Source organism: Gossypium raimondii, chromosome 7 (genome assembly GCF_025698545.1).
Source record: "Gossypium raimondii isolate GPD5lz chromosome 7, ASM2569854v1, whole genome shotgun sequence".
NCBI classification, from domain to species: Eukaryota; Viridiplantae; Streptophyta; class Magnoliopsida; order Malvales; family Malvaceae; genus Gossypium; species Gossypium raimondii.
The window spans coordinates 42,882,760-42,890,925 of NC_068571.1; the positions used below are offsets into that span (position 1 = coordinate 42,882,760).

The 8,166-nt window shown below is 29.4% G+C and overlaps 1 long non-coding RNA gene across 2 annotated transcripts; it reads right to left on the bottom strand.

The window, feature by feature from the left end:
• Window positions 1-5,789: 5,789 nt before the first annotated feature.
• Window positions 5,790-7,508, bottom strand: LOC105770632 (uncharacterized). Of its 2 annotated transcripts, none has more exons than XR_001126267.2 (3): window positions 7,205-7,508; window positions 7,022-7,091; window positions 5,790-5,977 (listed from the first exon to the last, which is right to left on the bottom strand). It is a non-coding gene; the product is annotated as an uncharacterized LOC105770632 (long non-coding RNA). The 2 variants fall into 2 exon arrangements; XR_008197669.1 differs by having other exon boundaries at window positions 6,122-7,091.
• Window positions 7,509-8,166: the final 658 nt, after the last annotated feature.

Sequence of the window (8,166 nt, forward strand, 5' to 3'; positions counted from 1 at the left end):
TCATAACGGTTCGAAAAACCTAATGAAATGTTTTTTATTTTTATAATTTGTTGAACTAAACTATTTTTCATATATTATTGTAAGTTTGAAAATGTATTATGTTTAAAATCGGGTCAAACATGCACCTTCCTACCCATAAATTGACCTTGTAAAATAAATATGCACTTTATATTCAAACATGCACCTTGTAAAATAAATATTTTTATTTAATTTAAAGGTAAATTATATCAATAGTCACTCAACTTTGATGCAGTTGATAAAATAGTCACTCTAGTTTCAATTCAATCACTCAACTTTCGAAAAATAACATAACAGTTCTTTTAACCATTTAATTACAAACATAACGGAAAAGTGATATGGCATTTAGCGAACTCCTTACTATCATTAACTGGCCAGTTAGAGAGTTAGTTGTCATTTAAACAGCCTCATAGCCCTAGTTGGGTGGTAGAAAAGAATAAAAGAAAAAGAGCAGGAATAGAGATACCCTAGTTAAGACTGTTTTGCTCCTCCAAGGTGAATTCACCACCTAGTTTGCTGCTATTCGTTGAATCTTTGTCCCTTTTTTTTCTTCTCTTATTCTCCTTTCTTTTTCTTTTTTTGCTCTTAACTCTAGTCACCGTCGTTCCTTGCCTTCTCTGGCCAACCGTCATCACCAAATGGCTCCTCTTTGCCTCTTCTCAAATCTCACTTCAGATTTCCCAACCCGTAAAACCCAAAATGGGTGTGGGTTTCTTCTCTTTTGATTCTCTTCTTTTTTAGGTTTTTTTTTTTACTTCTCTCTTTTGATGCAAGCCAATTTGGGATTTTTCTTTTCTTTTTTTGCTGGTTTGATTTTGGATGCTTGCTATTTGGTATTTTTGTTTTTGTTGGTTTTTGTTGTTTTGTCTTTGATTTCGATTTGAAACTTCATAACATCCCACAAGCAAGACCAACCAAACCAATACCAATGTTCGGATCATTCTTATCGAAGGAACAGACGTTACAGGGATTGTTGTAGTGGTTGATGATGTTTTCATGGTAAAGACATGGAAGAATCTAAACGGGTTGTGATGAGATCTCTCTTGACGTTAGCCCAAGCAACCGTTTCGGTGCCAGCCTCAACATTTTCGCCGTCGATTTTCAATTTTCACTACCAAAGAAAGAGTTTTTCTAAGTTTTGTTGGGCTCAATTGAAGGGCGGTTACATCAAAGGTGACTGAACGAAACATATTTCATCAAAATTATTCTTCACCCATGATCTTGAGAAGAAATGTGACATAAAAGTTCAACAAATTCGTTCTAGTGATAAATTAACAGATCTTTTTATCAATGCATTGCCAACTTCAATGTTTGAAAGACTACTACACAAGATTGGAATGCGTCAACTGAAAGATGTAATGTGATATTGCCATTAGAAGGAGTCAAAAACACGTTGCACTATTTTCCTTTAACCAAGGTTTTGTCATATTGGGTTTTCCTAGTAAAGGTTTTTAACGAGAAATTTTGTAATAAGAGATTGTGTACTTTTTTTCCTTCATTAGGTTTTTATCCCACAGGGTTTTTCCTAATTAAGATTTTAATGAGGCACATTTTTATTTAAAAAACAATCAAGGGAGAGTGTTGTAAAAACATTAATAATAGATGTCTATAACCCTTTAAATATTTATTCAAGTAATGAGATAAAACTCTCTACTTCATTTATAACCATAAAATGTTTAAATGAAATAATTAAGAAGACTTCACTTACATTTATTGATTGAATGTAAATCTGCTTATAAATAAAGCACCTTGAAAGTGAAAATTAAATAATGAAGATTCTCCTTATTTTCATCTATCTTTTAGTTATTATTATTTTTATTAATTTTTCTACAACAATTCATTTAATTTTCTGTATTTTTGTGATTATTAAAGCTACTATTTTGTAAGGTGGCCTAAGGTTATCAAAATTATTATAAAAAAGAAGTTACTAAAATTAGTAGTTGATACAACATTTTCCATCGCATAAAATTTAGCTCAAAAAGGAATAAAACAAATTTGACAAAATGTGTAAACGTTAAGGGTTAAATTGATAAAATTTAACATTTTAACCAATATTTCCATTAAAAGATGTCCTATATATAAGGACTAGATCAAATTAGTCTCTCTAGTATTAAATGGATCAATTTAGTCTATATACTATTAAAAAATCAAACAAGTCCAAATTGCAACCGAGTTAATATTTATTATGTAAAAAATGTATTGAAAATTATTATTTTTCAATTGCAATTCAATTTAGAGGTGATCATGGCAAAAAAATTATAGCCCACGTCCTAGGCCCGGCCCGAAATATGGGCCTGAAATTTTGTCCATGCCAGGCTTGGGAAAAATTCCTAAGCCCGAGCTCGGCCTGGCCCGGCCCATTTTTTTAATAAACACCAAAATTTTATTTTAAAAATAAAAAAATAAAAAAATGTATTTTAAAATTAAAAAAATAAAAATATATATATTTATTATATTTGGGCTGGGTCGGGCCAGGGCCAAAAAAGTGGTGCCCGAAGCCCGGCTCATTTTCTAAACAGGCCTCGTTTTTTGCCCAAACCCATATTTCGGGCCTATATTTTTACCCGAACTCTCCTATATTTAGGGCGGGCCGTCGGGCCGGGCCGCCTTGCCGATGATCACCTCTAGAATTTCAATTCCAAACAATTTCATTTACAGAATCGTAATTTTTTTTAAATATTAACTTTGTTAAATAATAAATGATATTGTTTAAATAATAAATGTTAACTATATTTCAATTTGGCTTTATTTGATTTTTTTAATAGTACAAAGATTAAATTGATCTATTTAATATGTTTTGGACTATTTTGGTTAAGTCCCTATAGAGGAACCTCTCATATACATTCACCTATAATTACAAGTTCAATATAAGTTTGAATAATCAAACCATTATAAACGGATTATCCGAGTAACCACCAAATAAAATCAAATCATTACAACACAAACAGACTAATAACCGATACAATCCAAATTAAAGCTAACAAACTGGAACTAATTGGAGTAAAACTCCTATGCATATTATTACTTAGAGATCTACATATATAAGTGTTCATATTAAATAAATTTTATATAGATGTATAACAATACATTTACTAGTTCAAATAAAATATCAAAATTCAAACTTGAGTTTGTATTTAGATACGTGCTTCGATTGTATTTTAAAAGATATAAATTATTTTAATTTTATGGAAAATATATATTCATTTAATTTGTTTTATTTTTGGTGATTATTAAAGTTACTATTTTGTAAGGTGGCCTAAGGTTATCAAAATTATTATAAAATGAAGTTACTAAAACTAGTAGTTAATACGACCTTTTCCATTGCATAAAATTAATGGCTTTCTCATTTTAGATTTTTTTTCGATAGTCATCTATTTTTAAAATGAATAATCATAAATTTAACTATAAAGGCTTATATCTTTTGTCAAATTGGCATATTTTTTTAGTTAAACCGAGTCAAACAAATAATTTAAAATTACAAAATATTCAAAAAATAAATTAAAAAATAAAATGTTCATAATTTTTTTTAAAATAGCATTAAGTACACATGGATTGCCATACAAATTACCATATTTAAAAGTTAACATTTTAGTCAATATTTTCATTAGAAAACAACAATTTAATTTTCTTTAAATTGTTAATTGTAAAATTTGATTCTTTTGAAATGTTAAAGGTCTAATTTAGCTCAAAAAGGAATATGAACAAATTTGACAAAATATGGAAACATTAAGAGTTAAATTGACAAAATTTAACGTTTTAGCCAATATTTCTATTAAAAGATGTCCTATATTATAATGATTAAATCAAACTAGTCCTCTATTATTAAATAGATCAATTTAGTTCATATACTATTAAAAAATCAAATAAGTTCAAATTGTAACATAGTTAACATTTGCTATATAAAAATATCTTGAAAATTATTATTTTTAATTGTAATTCAATTCGAACAATTTCATTTACAGAATCGTAAATTATCTAAAATATTAAATTTGTTAAATAGTAAATGATATTGTCTAAACAATAAACGTTAACTATATTCTAATTTAACTTTTTTATTCTTTTAATAATACAAATATTAAATGAATCAATTTAATAGTAGAGTAACTGTTTTGATCAACTCTTTATAAAAGACCTCTCATGTACATTCATCAAAATATCTCATGATAAAATTCTTAAAAATATCTTTTATGGGAATTTTTAAAGTTTCCGTATTTTATAAGAATTTTAATATCAAGGGAGGATCTTTCCACTTTTGGAATTGGATGCTAAAAAGGCCATTTTAAGAGCAAACATCTTATCTTGTTATTTAAAAAGAATTTCGTTTTTCTATATAAAATATAACATAAATAGAAAACAAATATAAATGACAATAAATGCATCCAAGACAAGGAATAACAACATGACACTTCATCAATGATGAAATAAAATAATGAAAGACCTATATATAAATACTAATGATTTTATTTAAATGTGAATCTTAAATCTCAAACTAAAATTTAATATTAACTTTAAACCTAATATGTTGTGTTGTTATTCATTGATAGTGTACAAAATTAATGTATTCACGTCAAATGTTATTTGGTAAAGCATAACACATGTAAAGTTAAATTATTTTATTCATTATCAGTAGAGTGTAAGAACCCTATAAATGGTTATTAAGTTATTATTCTACTTTTAAATTCATTTATAAAAAATTCCACTCTTAACAGTGTACTATTTGAGGTAAAAGTATTATGGAATCTTTTGAGCAAGGAATACGATTATATTTTGTCCCATTTACCCCAAATATAGATAATTTGGTCCATTTACATAAGTTTAAAGTGTAAAATGATAATTTTATTAAATATTTCGCTCCTTTTACAGATAAAAATTAGTGTGACTGACAAATAAAGTGCGTTTACGCCGACATACAAGGACCATTTATAAACAATAAAATGGATATAATTTTAATAAAAGGATCAATTTATTTTTAATTTGAAGTGTGATGATTAATTTCTTCATTTTTAAGTAAAAAATAAAATACCTTTATAATACTGATTTTAATAAAGTTAATAATTTGTATGAAAATATCACACATCAAACATTTGTACCAATTATCAAACTATATCATTCATATATATTCTGCCAAAAGTAAACCTATGATTCTTTTTTCTTTTACCTAAAAAGAAATTTATGATTCTCTTTTTCAGCTTTTGGTTATGGGAGGAGGCTACTGCCTACTGGGAAGCTTATCTTATTGTTGTTATTATTATTTATAAAAAGGAAAAAAAAATATTGGCCCACCTGCATTACCAACAGAGGGATGTTGAAAGTACAGTGGAAAGGTATTGGAGGCCTATCAGTAAAGCGCACATGAACTCCACAGTGGACACACTAACACCATCAATCTCTTAACTCCAACATACCAATCATAAAACACTTGTTCTTTTTTCTGATTTTCATATACCTACCCAATAGTAAGTAATTGTGTGAATCTCATGGAGATACCTGTATCAAGTGTTAAATTGTATTTATAGCACTTTAAATTTGACCTAGATATTACAGTCAGATTTAGAGATGATATCGTAAATCGATTGAAAATTCGAAATTTATTTGTTTTTGAAAAAATCCGATTTGTTTGTAAGCCCATCTCTCTTAATTGATTATCAAAAATGTTGTTTATATAGAAAAGTTTATTTTAAAAATATTTGAGTTTGCAGCGAAAAGTCTTATTTGAATTCAATTTTGAAAACATGGTTTGTAATTTAAAAATCAACATTTCGCAAAACAAGTTGTAAACCCACCAAAAATGATAAAACAGTTAAAAATCAAAATGTAAAGTCCAGAAATTTAAACAGTCTAAAAATTTAAACAGTCCCAAAATGGCCAAAAAAAGTCCAAATTTTACAAACCACGTAAAAAAAACAAGACATCATAACCGAGCTCTCATCGCACAAATTCGCCTAAGTCTGAGGGTTATCTGAAAGTGACAAATATTCAGAGAGTGAGATTTTGAAACTCAATGTGTAACATATTATTTAAACAACAGAAATTATTCAAGCAAATATAGCATATGTTGAACATATAAGAGTAGTACAGATGGAAAAATATAATCCCAACACACCATATGGGGTATGAGACATCCATCCAGCCCTACACACCACTTAGTGTCGGTATGACACTATTCAAACTCAATTTGTAACCTCCATCCGCTACACACCAACTTCAACTATCCCAACACACCATATGGGGTATGAAACACCCATCCAGCCCTACACACCACTTAGTGTCAGTATGACACTTTCAAAATATTTGCAGCTTAACTGCCAAACCAATAAGCGAATTATCGCCATGTACAGAAATAGATGTGGTTGTGCCACCAATTATAGCAAATAATTAAACTCTCCACACTTCCTCCAGGACACAATTCTCATCCCCAATGCAAATGCAAAGCTAACAGATATTAGATTTATTTACTATGTACATGCTTATCATGACAAGTACATAACATACATAATGTTTTCTTCAGATTAAACATTGCATATTACATATTTTACTCGTAACACTTCATTTCAAACATACGAACAAATATTTAATTTTACACTAACAGATGGCTAGAATTCCCGTGTTATAACTTAATTAATAACATACTAACCCTATAAAAAGCCTACGTTTGATCCAAGAACCGTTTACGACCCTAGAGAAAAATTCAAAATTTTAGACCCACACACACGTGTGGCCCACAGGGCCAATTGACCCAGACCATGTGGTTCAACAGTTCGCACACAGCCTATCACACACAACCGTGTGGCGTCGATAGTGCCGATTTACGACTTTCGTCGTTTGCTATTTTTCGGGCTTCTTACTACACACCTGATACGATTTCGATACGAAAGCAACCATAAGATATCTAACACCTAAATTGATAACTATCACAACCAAATTAGTAACAGTTTACAAAACTTAACAAAAACTCAACCACAACATACTTAATGAACCCCCAAAAACGCATTCGAACACTTACCCCAAAAGAAATCAGCAACAAACTAGCATCTAAGTCGCTGGAGGACTGCCGATTGCTTCTTGTTCTTCTCCTAAAAACGTATCGAAATCATTACAAAAACCCAAAACACAAACTTAATACAACCCCAACGCCTAAAAACATTTAAAACCCACACATATACGAGAGAATGAAAAGAAAACTTACCCCACGATTTGCAGTCAACAGAACAAGAATTAAGGTTCCAAAAAGAATTTATAGTAAGAAGAAAAGAGAAAGAGGATATAGTTGTGCGAAAGAACTCAGCAAGAAAGGTAAAACAAAATTAAAGAAACGTGGAATTGGGAAAGGAAAATAAATGGTAACAGACTTGAAACAAAAATAATAAAATGATAAACAAATATTAAAGTTATGAAGAAAAACAAGAAACAAATTTTGACTTTTGATTTTGCTGGCAGAAAAACAAAACAAATGAATTAGGCAATGGAAAAGTGGGGAAAAACGTGGGGGATAGGGCAAATTTTGGCAAAAAGAAAGAAATAAAATAAAATAAATACTAATTAAATTTAACTAAAATAAGAAAAGATAATAACAAAAATGATAATATTTTTTAAAAAGATTCCAATCCTACTCAACAATGTGATAAGTTATCAGATTTTCTCCACATACAGAATTCGATTAGACCACAACTACTACATGACCGACTCAAACGGAATTAGCAAATATTTTACCATTTTGCTCCCACAGAGATTCAAACATAAGACCAAAGGGTAAGCTAACATTTTACTGTTGAACCAACAAGCTCATTCTAATATGGAATGACCGAAAATAAAATTTAAATCAAAAGACCAACTTTAAGGATAGGGACAAAATAGCAAAATTTTCAAAAAATGAGATTTGAACTCATGACCTCAAACACACATCCCAAGCAATTAACCACTGAAATAGGTACTTAATTATGGCAGATTTTAACAAACAGAAATTCATAATTTTAAGGTATTACAACTCTCCCCCCTAAAAGAAATTTCGGCCTCGAAATTTACCTGATTCAAACAAATGTGGATATTGCTGACGGACCAAGTCCTCAGGTTCTCAAGTGGCTTCTTTAGTGTCATGATTCTGTTACAAAACATTTACCAAAGGGATAGACTTCCTCCTTAAGACCTTAA